The 25077-nt window shown below is 41.4% G+C and overlaps 1 long non-coding RNA gene and 1 pseudogene across 1 annotated transcript; one reads left to right on the top strand and one right to left on the bottom strand.

The window, feature by feature from the left end:
• Positions 1-604: 604 nt before the first annotated feature.
• On the bottom strand, positions 605-1449 carry LOC143413641 (uncharacterized). The gene is made up of 3 exons (XR_013094263.1): positions 1340-1449; positions 753-1225; positions 605-664 (listed from the first exon to the last, which is right to left on the bottom strand). It is a non-coding gene; the product is annotated as an uncharacterized LOC143413641 (long non-coding RNA).
• A 948-nt stretch (positions 1450-2397) lies between these two features.
• On the top strand, positions 2398-6988 carry LOC112431617 (TBC1 domain family member 2A-like; annotated as a pseudogene).
• Positions 6989-25077: the final 18089 nt, after the last annotated feature.

Here is a 25077-nt window from a genome sequence, read left to right as displayed (position 1 = left end):
TACATTATGTTAAATTGTCAGTAGGCCTGGTACCGGAACCGGTACTGGACCCCCTTTTACTTTCAGCCATCAGAAGAGGGTACACTGTGGTCATAACAATACTCAGACTGTAGCATTTAAAGGTCCCAAAGTGTACCAGGAAAATATCCCCCGCACGATTACACCAGCAGCCTGAATTGTGAATGTGAGGGAGGATGGATCCATGCTTTCATGTTGTTCACTCCAGGCTGATATAAAAATGATATAACTAATACTACTTCTACTAATAATGACAATAACAACAAAATAATAATAATAATGTCAAAAATACCAGTAATAATAATAACAATAACAACATAAACAACAACATTACTACTACTAATAATAAAGATAAACAAATGTAATAAAAAATTAATAATGATAATAATAATAATAAAACTGATCATAACAGTAACAATATCAATCATAATAACAACAGTACTAACAACAATAATAACAATAACAATGAAGGTGTTGCTGCAGATCTGAGTCCCGACTCAGAATAGCAGGTAAGCTGTTCTCTGCCGCTGCTCACACACAGACTCACACGTGGTCTGGCAGACCAACTCGTCATCGTATGTGAGCCGGCTGTCTGTGACGTCGTCTCTTCCGCTCATCTGGTGAACGCCGTCACAGACGTAATGTCCTGAGAGGAGAAGGCGCACTTATTAACGTCTCATAAACTTTCAAAGCTGACCTGCATTCAGCACATGTGTCTGAAAGCACCCACTCACCGCTGTAAGCTGAGGAGCCCAAACGACTGATCACGCTGACCAACAAATAGCGAGCAGTTTACTGGGAGAGGGCAGCGGCACCACCCGTTAGCTTAGAAATGGGCTCCATCCATACTTGAAATGAACGGTGTGCCTTTTCCCTTACCTCTTCAGTAAAGGCTGTGTCCTGGCTGATCACCAGCTGCTGTGTCAGAACAATGGGGCTGTTCTTCTTCTCCACGGTGAATGATGGAGTGAACGTAAACCACTTCAGCTGGAGGATCAGCACACTGAAAGAGATGAGACAAAGAGGAGAGGCTCAAAGGAAGACGCAAGGAGGACATGACATGAACAAAACTGACACCGACTGAACTGTGGTGGTTTGAGGCCTTTGGGGACCGATTTGAGGTTACTCACTTTGGCAGGTTCAAGAACAACAGCTCCTCTTTGATCTTCTTAGCTCCGCACTGGCATTCGTAGTCCAACAGGCCGCCCTGCAGCAGGGAGCAGGAGTAACAGGTGCATTAGAGTTAAACTCTTTTACAGATGAATTCACATATTCGTGGGAGCAAGCCTGTTCACAGAATAGAGTCTAAACGAGCTCTTACTTTCAGACTCCAGCCCCGCCCTTCAGCAGCTCCGCAGCATCCTGCTGGCTGGCACAACCTTGCCATTGGCTGCTGCCAGGGACTCAACAGGTTAGAACAAAAATATAAATATTATATCTGAGTTCTTCCAGACACAACGTCACCTTCCATGAATGTCCACAGGTTAGCGGCCCTCGCTCTGCTGGTCCTCCAAAGTAAGAAAAAATGAGAAAAAATAAGGAGCAGACCAAGCAAAAGAGGGTATTTAAAGAGACAGTGCTCTTAAGGTGCATTTTTGGCGAGTTTTATTATCTAAATGTCATTGTGTCACTTTCTTATGAGGCTTCAGTGAACTGAAAAAGCTTCTGGGATGAGAAGCGAAACGTCTTCAAAAAAGTTAAAGAAGTCCGGTTGCTTTTTTCCCCCAAGCTCCTTAGAGTTCTCTGAAAATGGTCAGGTAGAAGAACTGGACTGAAAATGAGTAAAAAAGCAGCCAAAGCCCAAGGAAGTTGAAAGACTGGAAACTATTGCTGAGGTCATGTCAGTGTAAAAAGTTACCTACAAGTCTGGCACCTTGGAAGCAAAACATAAAGAAATAAGGTGTAAGGCCAAATGTTTGGTCCTGCAGCCAACCGGACCATGAAATATAGAGCACAGGTGAACAAAGTGAGGCAGCAGTTTGCTGATTTCCACCTTGTGCCTTTCATGTTGATCAGCTTAGTAGTTTGCCAGCTTTCTAGCTGTTAAAGACTTTTGGCGAGAGGTTATTCATATTTGAACTCTAATTGAACCCCTCTTTTTTACTGTTTTTTTGTTTGTTTGTTTTTGGGGGTTTTTGTTGTCTTAGATGGCCTGACTCAGCAGGTGGGGGCAGTTTCTGAGTTCACCTTCGTTCAAACAGTGCAGAAATGGTTTCGCTATGCTCCAGACCGGATGGGTGGTGCAGGACGCCCGATATCCAGCCCCATCATGGAGTAAACTAAAAACAGTAAATAATACATTTAACAAACAAGCAAGCTCTAAATTCAAGCGGAGAGACTGCAGACGTAGCCGCACCATTCCAGGGATTTTTGGTTAGCATGAGGGGTCTAGCCAGGACCCTTACTGGATACTTGGTGGGAATCGAACGTGCGACTCCAAAGATGTGTAGTATTACCACTACACTATCCAGCTGCACTACACTATCCAACAAAAAAAGTTTTTAGAAAATTTGATAAAGTCTGATGCTTAATATTGTAGGGATATTAATCTCCCTATGATATTAATACGGATTAATAACACAGAGAAGTCATACTTCTGTTATGACAGAATTAATTGGGTAAATTATATTTACAATTGTAACATTGTAAACTTAATGTTACGATTTTACATCATGTTGCAATTTAACATAATGTGAAATTGTAACATTGTAAACATAATGTTACAATTTTACAATTGTAACATCCATCCATCCATCCATCCATCTTCATCCGCTTTATCCGAGGTCGCGGGGGCAGCAGCCTAAGCAAAGAGGCCCAGACCTCCCTCTCCCCAGCCACCTCCTCCAGCTTATCCGGGGGAACACCAAGGCGTTCCCAGGCCAGCCGAGAGATATAATCTCTCCAGCGTGTCCTGGGTCTGCCCCGGGGCCTCCTCCCGGTGGGACATGCCTGGAACACCTCACCCAGGAGGCGCCCAGGGGGCATCCTTGTCAGATGCCCGATCCACCTCAGCTGGCTCCTTTCGATGTGGAGCAGCAGCTGCTCTACTCTGAGCCCCTCCCGGACGGCCGAACTTCTCACCCTATCTCTAAGGGAGAGGCCAGCCACCCTTCGGAGGAAGCTCATTTCTGCCGCTTGTATACGCGATCTCGTTCTTTCGGTCACTACCCACAGCTCGTGGCCATAGGTGAGGGTAGGGATTGTAACATTGTAAACATAATACAATTTTACATTATGTTACTGTCAGAGTCGGACGGTGCCCCGACCGGTCGACCTGTGTGTGTGTGTGTTTTTTTGTTCTCCTCTCTCGCTCCGCTTTTTCTCCGCTGCGATTGTTACGCGGTCGCGTAGCAACGGGAGACCTCCGACCCGTAAGTGCTGCCGCTCTGAGCTGCCTACTAAGCCTGGACGCGATCGAGACGGAGAGACGGAAGGGGACACTTCACTGATTCTAGGGAGTTTTGTGGACACACGAGGGGAGACGGGGAGAGGAGCACTGAAGGGACTTGCACTGTGGATAACTGTGGATTGATTTTGGCTTCACTGTAAATAAAGACACTGTTCAACTTAAACGAGAAGTCCGCGTCTAGGTTCGCTAACTCACCACCCTTAACAGCTACAATTTAACATCATGTAAAATTGTAACATCATGTTACAATTTGTAAATTTACAATTTGTAAATTGTAACATTGTAAACATAATGTTACAATTTTATATGATGTTAAACTGTAACATAAAGTAAAATTGTAACATTATGTTTACAATGTTACAATTTTACATTATGTTAAATTGTTACATAAAGTAAAATTGTAACATCATGTTTACAATGTTACAATTTGTAAATTGTAACATTGTAAACATAATGTTACAATTTTACTTTATGTTAAACTGTAACATAATGTAAAATTGTAACATTATGTTTACAATGTTACAATTTTATATTATGTTAAATTGTAACATAATGCTTAACAGATAATGGTTATCCTCTTTTTATATCATACATCATTGTCTCTGTAGGAGGGTCTGGAGCACTCCCTGCTGAGCCGCTGGGTTCAGTACCTTGCAGGCAGGTCCGACGATGACTTCATCATCTCACCTGAGCTCAAAATTCTGGTGCGTGAAGGCGTCCCTCGGGAGTATCGGCAGAGTGTGGCGCTGTTTGGTCCGAGCCAGAACTTTGACAAGCCAAGAGTGCCACACGCAACGCTATCAGCAGGTACAGCTGTAGAGAGAGAGAGTGCTTTATCCGCACCTGAGCACAGGTGGCTCCTCCTTCTTCCTGTCGGGAATGCTGGCGAGCACTCAGTAATCCTGTTCTGTTTCCAGCTGTGTGAGAAGAGTCGGACAGCTCCTAATCCTGCCTCCAGGCAGGTCCAGCTGGACCTTCACCGAACCCTGACGACCAATCAGCACTTCTCCTCGCCGTCCAGCCCCGCCCTCCAGCCCTGCCCTCCAGCAGCTCCGCCGCATCCTTCTGGCCTTCTCCGGGCATAACCCTGCCATTGGCTACTGCCAGGTACTCAACAGGTCAGAACAAAAGTATAAATTTTATATCTGAGTTCTTATGTGGACCCGCCTTCCAGGCAGAACCTCACCTTCCATGAATGTCCACAGGTTAGCGGCCCTCGCTCTGCTGGTCCTCCAAAGTGACGAAGACGCCTTCTGGTGTCTGGTGGCAGTGGTGGAAGCCATCATGCCTCAGGACTACTACACCAAGAATCTGGTGGACTGTGATCTCTGTGAGTCTTTGTGCTCAGGCGGACCAGCGCGTGCTGAAGGACTTCATGGCGGAGAAGCTTCCTCGCCTGGCATCTCACTTTGAGGATCACAACATTGACGTCTCTCTGGTCACCTTCAACTGGTTCCTGGTGGTTTTTGTGGAGAGTCTGCCCAGCGACATCCTGATGCCTCTGTGGGACGCCTTCCTGTATGAGGGTACCAAGGTACCATACACCCGAACACACCATGACAGAAATGCAGACAACACTTGAATGCACCACAGTAGTGTCCATGGAAACAAAAATGATTTTGTTTTCACCTTTAGATGTCTTTATTTACATTTTAGGAGTAATAAGACATTGTTTACTAAGCATGGGGAACTGTCATGTGACATGAAATAGGAGTGGGAAAGCAGATCATTCTAGTAACGACCTCACAGTCTACCACAAGCAGCGTAAATCCAGACGATGAGCGGGACAATGGCTTTGGGCTTGTTTCTGCAATGTGACAAATGCAGCACAGCTTTTACATCGTTTGTCTCAGGAAATAAAATCACAGTTCAGACACAGAAATATATACCACACAGGGATAAATGCTGACAACAGCTTCAGCCACGTAGATCCAACCCAAAAGTTTAATTTAAACTTAAAGCTCAACTACCAAGTAAGTTAATATTATCTGGCAACTGAGGAACCAAGTGGCTTATTGGAAATCGATCAGAGCTGTAATGAGTAAAGGGCCCAACTGCACCACAACTGAAAGAGTAATTTTATGACTCACCTCCTCAAAGTTTCCAATTAATTGTGTGGCGTGAGTGTCCTGTTATGAAATGCGTGTCTGTGCTGCAGGTGATCTTCAGATACACTCTGGCTCTGTTCAAATACAAAGAGGACGACATCCTGAAGATTCACGACAGCGTGGAGATCTACCAGTACCTACGCTTCTTCACAAAGACCGTCTCCAATGCCAGGTACGCACTCGCCTCCACCCGCCTTAATCTACGAGCTGTTACACTCTCAGAAGTGTAGCGGATGTAGCTGTTGAATCTTTGAGCTTCAAACCCTTTTTACTGAAATTTTGTGAGAAGTTTAAATTTCCCTGATCACAGTAACAACGATTTAAAGATTTTTAAGTATCTGCAGCTCTCGGATACATGTGGTCCAGTCAGTCCAGTATTTCCTGCTCAAACTGCAGTACCTGAAGTATCAAGCAGCATAAAACAGAAACACTCAAGCTGATCAGTTTCCAGTTCCTCTGTGTTGGTGATCGAGTCCTTTCCACCTGCGTGTGTCCATGCAGGAAGCTGACCAGCATCGCCTTCAACGACATGAACCCACTCCCCAGCCGGCTGCTGAGGAACAGGCGAGTGCTCCACCTGGAGCGCCTGCAGGCGGAGCTGCGTGAGCTGGAGGAGCAGCACAAGGAGTTCATCACCGAGAGCGTCGTACGGAAAGACAAAGAGCTCGACGTCATGGTGAGCGAGGACGACGAGGACCTCTGATCACACGGGACGCTTCAGCTGCTCACTTCGAGACGACGATGAGTTTTCCATGAGTTCAAGAGAATTTTACTAAACCGGCTGTTAACTGGTTTCCTTCACACCAAACACAGGATTGTGTCAGGTTCACCATCTCTACTAACACTACAAGGAAACAGACGCATACAGATTTAACTGCATCACATCTCTGAAACAAGCTTGCAGTAAACAAATGTGTACTGTGTTCACGTGTGTAATAAGTCAGGCTGCAGAAATGTGCAGATGTATTTCAGTGAATTCATTTGGATTAATATGTGATAGCTTATTTATTTCATTGCATCTTTTGCTTTATACCTAAAAATGCGTGACATTTCTAAATGTAGTCACATCCCTATGAAACATGGTTGATTATCAGCTGTAGTCACAGCTGGTGATAAAGTAATTAAAATGTCCAGCTATTCAAAAATAGGGCATTCTGCACAATGAGTACTTTTTGGTACTTGAAGTATATTTTGATGCTGATGCTTCAGGGCATTGTGCTGCATTGTCGAAGCTCTCTGGGCTTCCGGTTAGAACGACCTCACAGTGTTTTATTTTGATCTGGTGTAAAGTGCATTGTGCAGAAATGACAGCATGATAGTCACATGATAAAACTGACTTTTCTTTTTTTTTTTAAATTTTACTGGGTGTGCATCTTGTTCAAATGTCTTTTTCAGCATTTGTACATAAATATTCTGTATATAAATATTTGATTTTCATTTATTTTACAGAGTCCTTTATTTTGTTTCACAAATATGACATTCATGTCAAATGACATCTGCAGACTTTATAATGACCAGCAGGGGGCAGTGTATTGCAGTCTATGAGAACATTTACTGAGACCTGTTTCATGCACTAGTTTCATGTCTCATTGAATCCAACATGATGTTGATTTTGTAAATTAAGGTCACATCTTCATCACATCTAATTTCAAAACACTGATCAATTTAAAAAAAAAAATGAATTCCATACCAATTGCAGGAATAAAATAGGAATAAATAACAAACGAGAAATACATACAAAACAAGAGAAAGGCACACATGAGAGAACAGGTCACATGACAGCACAGCATTATCTACCCACAATTTGAACTAAATAACAGATAGCACAGGCAATGAAAACAAACGGAAATCAGAATAAATTTAAAAACTTTTATTGATGTTAACTTGAAGTGCTGAATTAGCCCTGTTGTCAGTTCAAATCACTTCAATCTATAGCGCACTTTAAGGTCTTTAGACCTTAAAAAGTAATACACTGCAAGGTAAGCTTGCAGCATCTTACTTTAAGGTCAACTGTGAAACTTTGTGGAAAGCCTGAGACAAGTTGATGAGTCAGTGAAGCGCACTTCCTTCTGATGACGGCTATACTGAGGTGAGTTTTTAAGCATATCCTGAACTTTATTCATTATTAGACTTCTGACACCTGGCAAATAAACTCTCACGCGATATGAGAACATAACAGCAAAAAGCCAGTAGCTGGTACATGAATGGATAAAAATTGGATCCCTCTTAGATTGAATTGGTTGCCCTCTTATATTACGTTGTTTTGAACCTAACCGCATCCACTGAATTAATGCAGTTTTCAGGACAGTAAAAACAGAGAACTCTGATATACACAATTTCTGATTGCTGATAGTGTTTCTTAATGCAAAATGGGCTTCCATTTAAAATGCAATTGCTTTATGTTCGATCTTTAGTGAAGAAGGGTCATTTTTGATTCTGTGGACAAGGGATGCAAATGGAATGTGAAGGCAACAGGTAGTAGGGTGAATTAGGGTTTCGTGTGGTCTTCAGTGCATGAATTTTATTGCCACTTTATTTCAACTTTTTATTAATGTACTCAAAAGAAAAACAAGAACCACAAAGGAGATTCTTGTGATTCTTGTTTGTGCTATCTGTTTGTGAAAGAAAGCACATTTTACCACATCATACTGTGTTTGCTGCCATTTATTTTACTCGTCCTGCCTGAGTGTCTGGGCTGCGTTTGTCTGTGCACCTTTGTTCTGGCCTTCTGCTGATGGGTTTCACATGCTGGGCTTTCCCTCTTGGTCCACACCCAGCAGCCTGCTGCTGACCACACACAGCCTACAAACTGATCCATCCATGCATCCATCCATGCATGCATGGCCTGGTTATTGTTGAGTTATCACCTCCAGCTCCTTGCTCATAACCAGGTAGATACTGGGCTGGGCCTGATCTCTGAGCTCAATAACAATGACAAAAATGCCAAACACTTTACTCTTCATGGTAAAAAATGTTTATAATACAGTAAAAACTGGATGTAGCCAAAATCAGTGTTTTATATACAGTGTAAGTGAACAACATTGCTACACTGCTGGTGTTTGATTGATAGAGGCTTTCTTTATAAGAACTATGATATCATTTCTTTTGCTGATTAACAGTTTTTATATAATTTTTATATCATATATAGCTTTCAAGAAGCCAAAGATCACTGGACGAAAAGACTACAGACCTGTGGCTCTGACATCTGGTCAGGAAGTCTTTTGAGCGCCTGGTTCTCTCCTATCTTAAGACCCTCACGGCCCCCCTCCTGGACCCCCTGCAGTTTGCATACAGAGCCAACAGGTCTGTAGACGATGCCATCAACATGGCCCTACACTTTGTCCTGCAGAATCTATGCTAGGATCCTGTTTGTGGACTTCAGCTCTACCTTCAACACCATCCTTTCAGACCTTCTTCAAGGATTGCTTTCCCAGATGAATGTGCCTGATCCCATCTGCCGGTGGATCACTGACTTCCTGACGGACAGGAAGCAACCAGTGAGGCTGGGGAAGAATGTCTTGGACTCCCGGACCATCAGCACGAGCTCCCCTCAGGGCTGTGTTCTTTCTTCTATGCCCTTCTCCCTGTACACCAACTGCCGCACCTCCAACCACCAGTCTGTCAAATTAATTAAGCTTGCAGATGACACCACCATTATTGGACTCCTCTCAGACGGGGATAAGTCTGCCTACAGGATGGAGGCTGAACATCTGGTGTCCTGATGCAGCCGCAACAACCAGGTGCTGAATAAGTGTTATTTTCATTTACCACTGGCCCAAGTACATTTTTATTGGCTTGTGAACAAAGCTGTAGTTTTTGTATTTTTAAATATTAACACAATTTAATTGAGACATTATTTATATTATTTCACTTTCAATGTGAAAAATTCTGTAAAAACGTTGAAAATAATGGTCACCCCTGTTCGCTGCAATGTAAAATAGTACAACTGCTGTCAGCCTTCATTAAGTTGCATCATTTAAACATTTGCATATTTTTATTCAACTTCTGCAGGATGCTTTGATGAAAGACTCCCTTTTCCCAAGTAGAGGCTTTACTAGAGGTCACAGGAACAGCGCTGCTGTTTTGGATGCGGAAAAATGTTGTCTTTCACTCTACCTGAGCTCAGTGTTTCAGTAAGGGCTCCGCCTCATTGTAGCTGACGCTGAAATGTTTGTGTGGGTTGCCATGACAACACCAGAAGTGCATCTGAGATCGTGTCCAAATTCATGGGCTGCATCCTCCTGAGGACTCGGTGTTCTGACAAAACGTCTTACTTTGGCAAAACGTCCTACCGTAAGTAGTTCATGCGTTCTCGGCGGCTCTAGTGACCCTCGAACTCTCGGCTAGCTATCGAGGTGGTGGATAACATACGTCTCCCCCACAAGAGCACGAACCTACAACTTTTCTACTACTGGTTTTACAAGGCGTACACGGTAAAAACATTATGCTGTTATTTGTTAAGCACTTGTGCACCTTGTGAAAAGAAATAAGTGGCTGAGATGGATGTCATATGTGCTATTGATATTATTTTACTCGTTTCTAGTTTTCACAGTGCTCCATGATTGTGAGAGGAATAAAAAAGAATTGTGGACATCAGTACGAAGCATGGATTCTTTTGACCAGAGTAGATACACTGGTCCCTTGAATATACTAATCTTTTTGAGGTGGGTGACTGTTCCTGTGTATTTAAAGAAACAATGGTTGTGATAACCTCAGCTGTTTCAGAGGGTGACTGTTCGTTGCTTTGCGCACTTTTAAATCTGTATACAATGGTTTGTTCCCTTTTTGTGTTCTGAGGTTTAAACAAAGATGTACTAGATGTATTATACCGGTCCCTCGAATCTACAAATCTTTTAGATGTGGATGACTGTTCATTTTCATCTGTGTTTACAGAAACACTGGGTGTTGGAACCTCAGTAGTTTCTTTTTGGCTGACAGACTCTGGAGCTGTACAAGAGGAATAAAGAGCTGCAATGCTTTTGTGAACCTGACCTGGGAAGGGAGAGAAATATATTTTTGTTTTGTTTTTGTTTGTCTTCTTGTTTTATTTTTTTGGGTTTTTTTTATTCATATTTTGGATGGACAGAAACGTTAACAAATATACAACTGGAATAATCATACTGTCAGTTCTCTGTCCGTTTCTTAACAACAACCAACAAATAAGGACTAACAGTAACTAAGACAAACAGACAAACAAACAAACAAAAAAAAAAAAAAAAAAACCCAGGAGAAACAAAATGATATACCGCCTCCTGGGAAACATCAGCAAAAACAAAAGTAATGGGGGCAAAACACCCAGGGCCCTGTTTCAGGAAGCCGGTTTAGTGGAAAAACTGAGTAAGTATACCCTGAGTTAACGAAAACGCCGGGTTTTCGGTTTCACAAAGCGAGTTCAGATGAAGCCTCAGTGAGTCACTATGATGACACACGCCGTGAAGCTAACCTGCCCCCTAGCAGGTTTACTACAACTAACCCTGACTGTCTCCGCCCCTTTGTCGGAAACCTGACAGTAGGAAGTGTCAGACATGGCGTGCCCCTTCCTTGAAGAGCCAGTAGATCGTGAAGCCCAAATTCTCCGCAGAGCTCTCCGCCGGGAGAGAGTGATTAGAGCGCGTTTGGACATTTTATCATTTCCTGATGATTTTCTGTGCGAACGTTACCGTTTCTCAGCACAATCTCTAAGTTATTTGGATAACATCCTCAGGCCATATATTACGCATGTGCAGGTATCAGGATGACCAAAACTTAATTCATGATGTGGTGATATTTGAACTACTACTTAAATTTTACATTTATTTTCACGGTTCCCAGGCGTGATTGGCTGTATAGATGGCACTCACATTCCAATCATTGCTCCTTCAGTAAATGAAGGAGACTATGTGAACAGGAAGTCTTTCCACAGCATCAATGTACAGGTACATAGTTCCCTGTAGCATTTCAAACTAACAAATTATTTCATTATAGTAATGGATGCTAATTTGTGTTCTCTGCACTGTGAAGATCATATGTGATGCTGCCAACATTATCACAAATGTGGAAGCCAAGTGGCCAGGCTCTGTCCATGACTCACAAATATTCCGTGAATGTACACTGAGCACAAAATTTGGACATGGTGAGTTGAGAATACTGTAAAATATATAAAGACCAATTGCTTCAGGGACATTTGAACTGAAGTGTATCCTTCTGTCTTAGGAGAGTTCACTGGCTACTTGCTTGGTAATAGGGGGTATCCATGTTTACCCTATTTGCTTACCCCTTACCCTGACCCTGAACCGGGCCCACAGCAGCGATATAATCTGGCTAATTGCAGGACAAGAGCCAGAGTTGAAATGGCTATCGGAATGCTTAAGGCCCGGTTCCAGTGCCTGCAAAGACTCAGGGTCACCCCAGAAAGGGCATGTGACATTATTGTGGCATGTGTGATTCTTCACAACATTGCCACAATTAGAGGAGAACACTGTCCTTCTGAACCAAACATCAGCAGTGATCCAAACCATGAACATCCTGACCCTCCCACGGACATACAAGATGGAAGCGCAGTCAGAGACACCATATGTCACAATCATTTCTTTTGACCCATCACCTCAACATGTTGAAAGAAGAATAAACAGATTTTTTGTTCAACTGGCTTTATTGGTCGCCTGTATTTCCTGTACACAAAGTATTAAAAGATGTAAACCTCATAAAGTGTCTCTGTTGCTTCCTCCTCTGTAACAGCTGTCAATGTTTCTTCATTATTTTCCTGTAGTAAAGAAATAAACAACATTGCTGTTCTACTGTACACTCATATAATCTGTGGAGTATTACTCACAACTGCATGTTGGTCTGGCTCAACAGGAGGCTGCACCAGATGCAGTACACCATCACCATCAACTGATAGAATATGAGGTTTATACAGGTCACTTATAACTTACAAGGGACCAAATGGCAATTAACAAACATACCAATCACCTTACACTTCATTGTCATTATGCTCTCAAAGACAACCAAGACTGAGGGAAGGCAAAATCAGTAGGAAAATAACTTCACTACAAAATAATCCATTATGGTAAAGAGTTTATCAAATGAATGAGTAGCACTGCAAAGGTGACTGTGAAGAAAGGATGTATGCACATCATGTATTATTTTGAATTTACCTCTTATGTGGGCACTTGTGTCTTGCGGGGTTATTGACTCAGAGGATGTCCCCGCAGAGATGCCTTCGGCCACAGGGCGCCCACTGTTTTGGCTGAGGGCAACTGCTCAGCCTCTGTGAGTGGTGGAGGACCCCCACCTGTTTTTCGGGCCTCCGCTTTTTTTCTGTTGGCTATAACGGGTCACATTTGAGCATACAGAGTAAGCAAATATGTACTTGTAATGTGCTCAGATAATTTCAATAAGTGCTTACAGAAAGAAAATTAATGTAGCCTCTAACTGCAATTGATTTACATCGGACAAACAGACCAAGCACTATGGCTCATAATACAATTACACCTTACCTGTTTGGACTATATTTTTATATTTCATTTTTACTTGCTGCCAGGAACGTTTGGGGCCTGTTGGGTTGCACCTGCGCTCACATCACATCACAAAATAAAATGTATAAAATAACAAATAAAATAACATATGATAAAATAACGTGTTAAATGGGTGGAAATCCCTAGATCAATGTTTAGATTAACACTCACGCATTGACTCTGTCGGCTATGTTTTGCCATGAATGCTCCCTTTCTTTTGCAGCTGTGGCTGTGTTACTTTTTTCCGCGGAATTTGCATGTTATCGGCATATGCTGCCATCAGAATTTCGGCCTCAAGCGCTGTGAAATACATTGACCGCGCCTTCTTTCCCTCCATCTCCATGGTGACTCGCTTAATCTGTGCTCCGCTTATCAGAGCTTTATGTATCCTCGTCCGCGCGCTTCACTTGGGGTTAAAGCAACTCCGCGTTGACTGAACTAATTGTTATCAGCCTTTCTGAAACCGAATATTCCGAGTTGGACAGTTCGGGGTTACTCAACCCTGAGTATCGTTTTTCACTCTGAGTTTTCTAAACCGGCTTCCTGAAACAGGGCCCAGGTGCCTAAAAACAAAACATAACCTTGACCTCTGATGACATTAAGACAATTTCTTCCCTCTACTGACTTTCAAAGTAAAAAAAAAAAAAAAAAAAAAAAAAAAAAAAAAGACAACAACAAAAATACCAATGACACATGAAACCCCCCCCCCCCCCCCCCCAAAAAGAACATTTATCATAATATCTAGGAGACATTGTCGATGTACACCAAAAAAGGACCCCAGACCTGCTCAAAAATGTCTTCTCTCCCCTTAATTCTGTACATAACCCGTTCATATGATGCCATCTTAGACATTTGTTCAGTCCATTCCCTGAGAGAACAGGGGCTGGATGACTTCCAGTGCCTAAGTATTATCCTGCATCCAGTTATGAAAGCCAGACGCATCCACAATCTCTGTTTTTTTGAAAGGATAATTTGTCTTCTTGTTTTATTTTATTCCTTGTGGGATTTGGATCCAACAAGTAAAGTATGCATATTATGCACACACACAAACACACATGCAGCTATTACCATTTCTTGTATTCTTGAATAAAGACATTGATCTGACACATTTAAAATGCAGCCAATTGTTTTTATTGTTATATTATTAAGAAAAAAGAAAAGGTGGGGGTGGGGGGATGTAAAGAAGAGCTTAAAGGAAAGGGCTAGAGGAGAGAAAACCCCAACAATTAGCAGGGCATTTTTTTACTTGGACAAATTGTTAATAAAGTTTCCATATCTGTAACAATGATGACAGTATAATTGTTTATAAACAATTATATTGACAATTATATGTGTCCAGTATGTTGGCTCATTTTCTTTTACTTTTTGCATTTGAAAGTAAAAGTTGGGCTGATTTTGACACCATTACAAGAAGTGTTGTTAATGATTCTTTTTGAATTAAAATCAGGTTACCACAAATTGTTTTTTAATTTAATTTCATTTGAAATGTTTGTCAGTGGGTAAACAATTCGTAATGCAAAGTCAGAAACATCGAGTTATTCTTGTACTGCATGCTTGCAATAAATAAGTTGTCCTAACAGTCAGTCAAAGGAGCTTGGAAAGAAAAGCGTCTGGACTTCTTTGAGTTGAAGTGACTGATATATATATTTTTTGTCTGTTTGTTTTGTTGGTTTTTGTTTTTTGCCCTTTATCACCATTCCTCTTCCCTGCTGTTTTTCTTTCCCTCTTTCTTTCTCCCCTTTCTTTCCCCCAGTCATATCTGTCCTATGTGTAGCAAGTGAAAATAAAATAAACAATAAAAACAAAGGTGAATCAAATAGACCAATACGGCAAGGCCGGGATGGTCCATTTGGTAAAGTAAATCCGTTAGTTATATTTAACATAATGTTAAATGGTAACATTCTGTTTACAATGTTACCATTTCACATTATGTTAAATGGTAACATTCTGTTTACAATGTTACCATTTCACATTATGTTAAATGGTAACATTCTGTTTACAATGTTACCATTTCACATTGTGTTAAATGGTAACATTCTGTTTACAATGTTACCATTTTACATTATGTTAAATGGTAACATTCTGTTTACAATGTTACCATTTCACATTATGTTAAATGGTAACATTCTGTTTACAATGTTACCATTTTACATTATGTTAAATGGTAACATTCTGTTTACAATGTTACCATTATACATTATGTTAAATGGTAACATTCTGTTTACAATGTTACCATTTCACATTATGTTAAATGGTAACATTATGTTTACAATGTTACCATTTACATTATGTTAAATTGTAACATTATGTTTACGATGTTACCATTTCACATTATGTTAAATGGTAACATTCTGTTTACAATGTTACCATTTTACATTATGTTAAATGGTAACATTCTGTTTACAATGTTACCATTTTACATTATGTTAAATGGTAACATTATGTTTACGATGTTACCATTTTACATTATGTTAAATTGTCAGTAGGCCTGGTACCGGAACCGGTACTGGACCCCCTTTTACTTTCAGCCATCAGAAGAGGGTACACTGTGGTCATAACAATACTCAGACTGTAGCATTTAAAGGTCCCAAAGTGTACCAGGAAAATATCCCCCGCACGATTACACCAGCAGCCTGAATTGTGAATGTGAGGGAGGATGGATCCATGCTTTCATGTTGTTCACTCCAGGCTGATATAAAAATGATATAACTAATACTACTTCTACTAATAATGACAATAACAACAAAATAATAATAATAATGTCAAAAATACCAGTAATAATAATAACAATAACAACATAAACAACAACATTACTACTAATAATAATAAAGATAAACAAATGTATTAAAAAATTAATAATGATAATAATAATAAAACTGATCATAACAGTAACAATATCAATCATAACAACAACAGTACTAACAACAATAATAACAATAACAATGAAGGTGTTGCTGCAGATCTGAGTCCCGACTCTGCTGCCTTTCTAGTGCGGCAAAGAAAGTAAGAAATAGAAAAAGAAAAACACAAATAAACTGAGTGTGAGGGTTTTTCTACAAGTTACACTGAATATTTGCACAGACATGCTGACTGTTTGCTGGGAGACGTCACCTGTCTTTTATAGAATAGCAGGTAAGCTGTTCTCTGCCGCTGCTCACACACAGACTCACACGTGGTCTGGCAGACCAACTCGTCATCGTACGTGAGCCGGCTGTCTGTGACGTCGTCTCTTCCGCTCATCTGGTGAACGCCGTCACAGACGTAATGTCCTGAGAGGAGAAGGCGCACTTATTAACGTCTCATAAACTTTCAAAGCTGACCTGCATTCAGCACATGTGTCTGAAAGCACCCACTCACCGCTGTAAGCTGAGGAGCCCAAACGACTGATCACGCTGACCAACAAATAGCGAGCAGTTTACTGGGAGAGGGCAGCGGCACCACCCGTTAGCTTAGAAATGGGCTCCATCCATACTTGAAATGAACGGTGTGCCTTTTCCCTTACCTCTTCAGTAAAGGCTGTGTCCTGGCTGATCACCAGCTGCTGTGTCAGAACAATGGGGCTGTTCTTCTTCTCCACGGTGAACGATGGAGTGAACGTAAACCACTTCAGCTGGAGGATCAGCACACTGAAAGAGATGAGACAAAGAGGAGAGGCTCAAAGGAAGACGCAAGGAGGACATGACATGAACAAAACTGACACCGACTGAACTGTGGTGGTTTGAGGCCTTTGGGGACCGATTTGAGGTTACTCACTTTGGCAGGTTCAAGAACAACAGCTCCTCTTTGATCTTCTTAGCTCCGCACTGGCATTCGTAGTCCAACAGGCCGCCCTGCAGCAGGGAGCAGGAGGAACAGGTGCATTAGAGTTAAACTCTTTTACAGATGAATTCACATATTCGTGGGAGCAAGCCTGTTCACAGAATAGAGTCTAAACGAGCTCTTACTTTCAGACTCCAGCCCCGCCCTTCAGCAGCTCCGCAGCATCCTGCTGGCTGGCACAACCTTGCCATTGGCTACTGCCAGGGACTCAACAGGTTAGAACAAAGATATAAATATTATATCTGAGTTCTTATGTGGACCCGCCTTCCAGACACAACGTCACCTTCCATCAATGTCCACAGGTTAGCGGCCCTCGCTCTGTTGGTCCTCCAAAGTGACGAAGACGCCTTCTGGTGTCTGGTGGCAGTCGTGGAAGCCATCATGCCTCAGGACTACTACACCAAGAATCTGGTGGCCTCTCAGGTCAGCAGACACACTCACCTGCTTGCCTGCTGTGATCTGTTTTAGTGATCAGTGAGGCTGATCTCTGTGAGTCTTTGTGCTCAGGCGGACCAGCGCGTGCTGAAGGACTTCATGGCGGAGAAGCTTCCTCGCCTGGCATCTCACTTTGAGGATCACAACCTTGACGTCTCTCTGGTCACCTTCAACTGCTTCCTGGTGGTTTTTGTGGAGAGTCTGCCCAGCGACATCCTGATGCCTCTGTGGGACGCCTTCCTGTATGAGGGTACCAAGGTACCATACACCCGAACACACCATGACAGAAATGCAGACAACACTTGAATGCACCACAGTAGTGTCCATGGAAACAAAAAAGATTTTGTTTTCACCTTTAGATGTCTTTATTTACATTTTAGGAGTAATAAGACATTGTTTACTAAGCATGGGGAACTGTCATGTGACATGAAATAGGAGTGGGAAAGCAGATCATTCTAGTAACGACCTCACAGTCTACCACAAGCAGCGTAAATCCAGACGATGAGCGGGACAATGGCTTTGGGCTTGTTTCTGCAATGTGACAAATGCAGCACAGCTTTTACATCGTTTGTCTCAGGAAATAAAATCACAGTTCAGACACAGAAATATATACCACACAGGGATAAATGCTGACAACAGCTTCAGCCACGTAGATCCAACCCAAAAGTTTAATTTAAACTTAAAGCTCAACTACCAAGTAAGTTAATATTATCTGGCAACTGAGGAACCAAGTGGCTTATTGGAAATCGATCAGAGCTGTAATGAGTAAAGGGCCCAACTGCACCACAACTGAAAGAGTAATTTTATGACTCACCTCCTCAAAATTTCCAATTAATTGTGTGGCGTGAGTGTCTTGTTATGAAATGCGTGTCTGTGCTGCAGGTGATCTTCAGATACACTCTGGCTCTGTTCAAATACAAAGAGGACGACATCCTGAAGATTCACGACAGCGTGGAGATCTACCAGTACCTACGCTTCTTCACAAAGACCGTCTCCAATGCCAGGTACGCACTCGCCTCCACCCGCCTTAATCTACGAGCTGTTACACTCTCAGAAGTGTAGCGGATGTAGCTGTTGAATCTTTGAGCTTCAAACCCTTTTTACTGAAATTTTGTGAGAAGTTTAAATTTCCCTGATCACAGTAACAACGATTTAAAGATTTTTAAGTATCTGCAGCTCTCGGATACATGTGGTCCAGTCAGTCCAGTATTTCCTGCTCAAACTGCAGTACCTGAAGTATCAAGCAGCATAAAACAGAAACACTCAAGCTGATCAGACCTCTGATCACACGGGACGCTTCAGCTGCTCACTTCGAGACGACGATGAGTTTTCCATGAGTTCAAGAGAATTTTACTAAACCGGCTGTTAACTGGTTTCCTTCACACTAAACACAGGATTGTGTCAGGTTCACCATCTCTACTAACACTACAAGGAAACAGACGCATACAGATTTAACTGCATCACATCTCTGAAACAAGCTTGCAGTAAACAAATGTGTACTGTGTTCACGTGTGTAATAAGTCAGGCTGCAGAAATGTGCAGATGTATTTCAGTGAATTCATTTGGATTAATATGTGATAGCTTATTTATTTCATTGCATCTTTTGCTTTATACCTAAAAATGCGTGACATTTCTAAATGTAGTCACATCCCTGTGAAACATGGTTGATTATCAGCTGTAGTCACAGCTGGTGATAAAGTAATTAAAATGTCCAGCTATTCAAAAATAGGGCATTCTGCACAATGAGTACTTTTTGGTACTTGAAGTATATTTTGATGCTGATGCTTCAGGGCATTGTGCTGCATTGTCGAAGCTCTCTGGGCTTCCGGTTAGAACGACCTCACAGTGTTTTATTTTGATCTGGTGTAAAGTGCATTGTGCAGAAATGACAGCATGATAGTCACATGATAAAACTGACTTTTCTTTTTTTTTTTAATTTTACTGGGTGTGCATCTTGTTCAAATGTCTTTTTCAGCATTTGTACATAAATATTCTGTATATAAATATTTGATTTTCATTTATTTTACAGAGTCCTTTATTTTGTTTCACAAATATGACATTCATGTCAAATGACATCTGCAGACTTTATAATGACCAGCAGGGGGCAGTGTATTGCAGTCTATGAGAACATTTACTGAGACCTGTTTCATGCACTAGTTTCATGTCTCATTGAATCCAACATGATGTTGATTTTGTAAATTAAGGTCACATCTTCATCACATCTAATTTCAAAACACTGATCAATTTTAAAAAAAAAATGAATTCCATACCAATTGCAGGAATAAAATAGGAATAAATAACAAACGAGAAATACATACAAAACAAGAGAAAGGCACACATGAGAGAACAGGTCACATGACAGCACAGCATTATCTACCCACAATTTGAACTAAATAACAGATAGCACAGGCAATGAAAACAAACGGAAATCAGAGTAAAATTTAAAAACTTTTATTGATGTTAACTTGAAGTGCTGAATTAGCCCTGTTGTCAGTTCAAATCACTTCAATCTATAGCGCACTTTAAGGTCTTTAGACCTTGAAAAGTAATACACTGCAAGGTAAGCTTGCAGCATCTTACTTTAAGGTCAACTGTGAAACTTTGTGGAAAGCCTGAGACAAGTTGATGAGTCAGTGAAGCGCACCTCCTTCTGATGACGGCTATACTGAGGTGAGTTTTTAAGCATATCCTGAACTTTATTCATTATTAGACTTCTGACACCTGGCAAATAAACTCTCACGCGATATGAGAACATAACAGCAAAAAGCCAGTAGCTGGTACATGAATGGATAAAAATTGAATCCCTCAGGGAGGCGCCACCACTTGATCTTCTCCACCGTTGTGGTTGGTGTTCTTCGTCGTCGTTGGCCAAGGTTGAGTCGGAGATCCATCACAAGTAGCCGATGTTGAGGGCCAATATTGGTTGATGGTATGACTTTTACGTTCGTGACTAGCCAGTAGTCGATTTGGGTGTCTCTGCCGCCGCTGGAGTACGTGATGAGGTGTGCCGGCTTCTTTTTGAAGAAGGTGTTGGTCACGGCAAGATCGTGGGCCTCTGCGTAGTCCAGTACCCGGCAACCCTCGTCGTTTCTGGTCCCAAATCCTTGGCCGCCATGGAATCGGTGATATCCGTCTCTCCCCTTGCCTACATGTCCATTTAGGTCGCCGCCTACCGCCACGTGTTCCTCAGGGCTAATCGTTTGCAGGTGGTCGTCGAGGGCGCGCCAGAATTCTGTCTTCTCCTCGTCGGGGCAGTTGGTCTGTGGTGCATAGCAGGAGATCAGGGGGGGGCTAGAGGGGCTTGAGCACCCGCCCCTTTCCTGATGAGTGCCCAAAGTGCCCTTTTGTTGAGGCAACTTTTAAATTTTTTTTATTTATTTATTTATTTATTTTATGTGTGTGTGCGTGCGTGCGGAGTCCTGTCTGTGCCCCTCAACAATAATATTTAACTATTAATCATAGTTTTGCTAAATAAAAGGATCTGGCTTGCATCAGTCACATGATCACATTTAACCAATGATCGCCCTCGACGGCAGAACGCGCTGGTTACGAGCCGGGAACGAGCTCACAAAGAGCACGCGCATTTGTTGCGGTCCGGAGCTGTAGGAGAAACACAAGTTAACTCAGAGACACAGACTGATGCGACAAACCCAGTAAGTAGGTGTACAGCGCACACTGTAGTGTGTAGCACACAGGAGTATTAGCTTATTACGTACACGTTGGTAAGCTGTCTTGTTGCAACTGACGAACTGAAACAAACGAGCGTGCTGTGTGTGCAACAGCATGACAAACATTACCTGTCCTTTTATTAACTGCACAAGTAGTGCTGGTCATAGCTGCTGGCTACCTGTGTAAGGCTGTCATGGGTCTGTAGCTCTGTCACCGTTTTAGGGAACATATTTAGTTTTAAAGTATTTAGAACATATTTAGTTTTAAAGTATTTAGAACATATTTAGTTTTAAAGTAAGTTTCTGGGCATTTCCTGCCTTTCTGGAGGGATTATATTTCACTAAAAAACGATCTAATATGCATGTCCACATAATAATTATTATAATTATAATATATTAAAAAACACACGCTGTATTTTAAAGAACATACATTAAGAAGCAGATTATATTAGATTTATATTTTAAATAAGACAAAAGTTGGATTTTACAGCAGTAAAATGATTGTATCGCTACAGTTTAAAAATGTAATAAGCTTTGCCCTGCACAGAGTGGATAGTGAAACAAATGGAATCATCATAAATACATTATTTCATATTTATTACTTCCCCCTCCTCATTGCTTTATTATTGTAGCTCTAGTAATAAATAATAATTTAAGGATGCCCATAGTATATACAGTATTCTGAAGAAGGTCTAAAATGTCACTGTGTGTGCATGTGTGTGTTTTATTTAGCTGGATTTAAAAAAATATTACTCATGATATAACATTGTGCAGACATGGCTGGTAAGGACATGAGGAGGAAACAGTAGGAGCTGTGTGAGGCTACTAAAGGCAGTGCTATAACATTTTGCTGTCATCATTTTATTATAGATTAAGTGCAAGAGTTGTTAGGTGTGGATAATTAGATTATAGTTTATTGCAATAGCAAGTTGTGCCTTGTTCTCAGATAGACAGCAAGTGGAGAGTGATATATGAAATGATGGGAAGGAAGGAAGAAGAGAAGCAAAGAGTGATTCACAGGCAGAGCCGAGTTTATGTCACAGTTTTTCGTTGCCTTATGGTTCCAAGCGCTGTCACCAATCTTTGCATTTTGTTATTATCTCATGAAACTTGTTTAATCAGCTACCATCTCTCCTGTGGACTTTTTAATGTCTACAGTCTCAGATCAACACAGCCCTGCCCTTCCCATATTAGATTCTTGATGAATGTGTGTTGTTGTTATTCAGCATGGTTCAATGTGCCCCTTTTTAACTTTGAGCACCCGCCCCTTTAAACCTCTCTGCACGTCCCTGATAGAGACAGGTTTTAAAGACTAGAAATGAAAACATGTGAGTCCTGTCTTTAAATAAAAATATATAATTCCCTATATTCCTATCTATTCTTGACATTGAAGCTTTACTCTTCTTGATATTGTGACAAAATACTCTTGGGTTAACCACGAGCTTTCTAAAAACTTGCATATAACAATTGTGCACCATTCATTCCTCATCTTTGCTGCCCATCATTACAACTTTGCTAATGATGGGCAGCAGGTTAGTGTCATGATGTCACCTCAGACATAGTTAAAAGCCCTGTTAACGTAGCTGCTTCTCGCCGGGTGCGGTGGCGCGTGCCTGTAATCCAAGCTACCGGGAGGCTGAGGTTGGAGGATCGTTTGAGCTCACGAGCTCTGAGCTGCAGCAGGCTATGTCGATTAACACAAAATAATTATCCTCATTCAAAAGTCATGTAAGAACCTCATTGGCTTACGGAATGTTGATGTTATTTAAAAAATTCATACAAAAACATGACCTCATTCTAGAATGTCATGTGACAACCTCATTGGCTTATGGAATTGTGATGTCACAGGCTTCTGAATCCATAAATAGGGGTGAGGAGGTACAACTTTCAGTCCGTTATTTGCAGCACTTATGTTAGCAGCATTCAAACGTTCACCAGTAAAGCATTTTCAAACATCTGGATACTTTTCGTACTCACGGTATACAGACTCCAACATGTCTCAGAAAGAGCAAGAAAGACAAGAAGCTGACCCCAGCTCTATTCCATGGTATGAGTCCCTAGACCCTTACATCAGCTCTCTTCCTTGGGATGAACAGGTGGAATTAGAGGAAAAGCGATTGGAAGAAATGGAGAAGGAAAATCTCATGAACAGAGAAAAGATTAAGATCCTGACAGAAGAAAATGAGAGAAAGAGCGCTGAATTAGAAAAATTATCCTACCAGCTTCAGGAAAGGGAAGGTATTATTGAGGAGAAACAATGGGCTCTCCAAGATAAGAAGAATCACGAGCTCCAAGAAAAGCTTGATGAAGCTCTAGAAAAAATTAAAGATCTGCTCCAAAATGAGAAAAAAGAGAGCATTAAAGGGGATAAAATGCTCAAGAAGAATCAGGAGCTCCAAGAAAAGCTTGATGGAGCTCTGGAAAAAAATAAAGATCTGCTCCAAAAGGAGAAAAAAGAGAGCATAAAACAGGAAAACATGGTCAAGAAGAATCAGGAGCTCCAAGAGAAGCTTGACGAAGCTCTGGAAAAACTGAAGGAAATCCACCAAGAAGAGAAGCAACAGTCCACACAGCAGAGAGACCTGCAGAGCAAACTCCAAGCCATGGAGGAAAAATACAAAGCGCTGCAGGTGAAACATGACAAAACTCTGCACAAAAGTCAACAGTTGCTTCAAGACAAGAAGCAAATGGAAATGAAACAGAAGGAAATTGACTCCAAGCTTGACGAGATGGAGGAAAAACACAGATCGCTCCAAATCAAGCTTGAGAAAACAGTGCACAGAAATAAAGAGTTCATTCAAGAGAGAGAGCAACAAGAAATGCTGGAGAAAGAAACAGACTCCCAGCTTGAAGTTTTGGAGGAAAAACTGAAAATGCTGCAACTAACTCTTGAGGAAACACTGCTCAAAAATAAAGAGCTGCTTCAAGAAAAAGACCAACAGAAAATACATCAGGAAGAAATGGATTGCAAGCTGAGGAACATCGAGAAACAAAATGAAGGCTTGCAAGTGATGCTTGATGAAGCTCTGGAGAGAAATAAAGAGTTTCTGCACGAGAAAGACCAACAGAAAATAAAAAAGGAAGAAATGGATTGCAAGCTGAGGCACATCAAGAAACAGAATGAAGGCTTGCAAGTGATGCTTGATGAAGCTCTGGAGAGAAATAAAGAGTTTCTTCACAAGATAGACCAACAGAAAATAAAAAAGGAAGAAATGGATTGCAAGCTGAGGAACATTGAGAAACAAAATGAAGGCTTGCGAGTAATGCTTGATGAAGCTCTGGAGAGAAATAAGGAGAACCTCCAAGAAAAGAAACAAGAGCCCGTAGAGCAGAGAGACCTGCAGAGCAAACTCCAAGCCATGGAGGAAAAATACAAAGCGCTGCAGGTGAAACATGACAAAACTCTGCACAAAAGTCAACAGTTGCTTCAAGACAAGAAGCAAATGGAAATGAAACAGAAGGAAATGGACTCCAAGCTTGACGAGATGGAGGAAAAACACAGATCGCTCCAAATCAGGCTTGATAAAAAAGTGCACGGAAATAAAGAGCTTCTTCAAGAAAAAGACCAACAGAAAATACAACAGGAAGAAGAAAAACTTCATCTCCAGAGGAAAAATCAAGCACTCCAAGAATTGTATAACGAAACAAAGTACAAATCAACTGTACTGGAAGAAGAAAAGAAAAAGCTGGAAAAACAATGCTCAGCGATGCAGAGTAGCATCAATGAGATGCTGAGAAAAAATACCGAACTTGAGGAACTTTCTAAGACCTTGAAGTACAAAAACACTGAAATCCAGGCGCAAAAGCAAGAACAACAGAAAACACATAAAGACCTGCAGTGTAGACTTCAAGAAATCCAGAAGAGAAACCAGCAGCTGGAAGACATGCACACAGATGTGCACAAGGCAAAGCGAATAGAGGAGGCAACAGTTAAAGAACTGAAAGACAAGCTTAAAGAAAAACAAGAACAATTAGAAGACATGGTGAAAAGATGCAACAAACTTGAGAAAGAAAACGCAGAAACAATCGATGAGCTGAAAACCCTCATCATTGAGAAAAAAGTGCTGGTGGAAGAGTATCTGAAAAAGAAGAAAAAACGCTTCCACTGGTTCTGGAGGAGGGGC

The sequence above is a fragment of the Maylandia zebra genome, linkage group LG2 (genome assembly GCF_041146795.1).
Source record: "Maylandia zebra isolate NMK-2024a linkage group LG2, Mzebra_GT3a, whole genome shotgun sequence".
Classification (NCBI taxonomy): Eukaryota; Metazoa; Chordata; class Actinopteri; order Cichliformes; family Cichlidae; genus Maylandia; species Maylandia zebra.
Note: the sequence above shows the minus strand (reverse complement) of the source record. Positions and strands in the feature narration are given on the sequence as shown.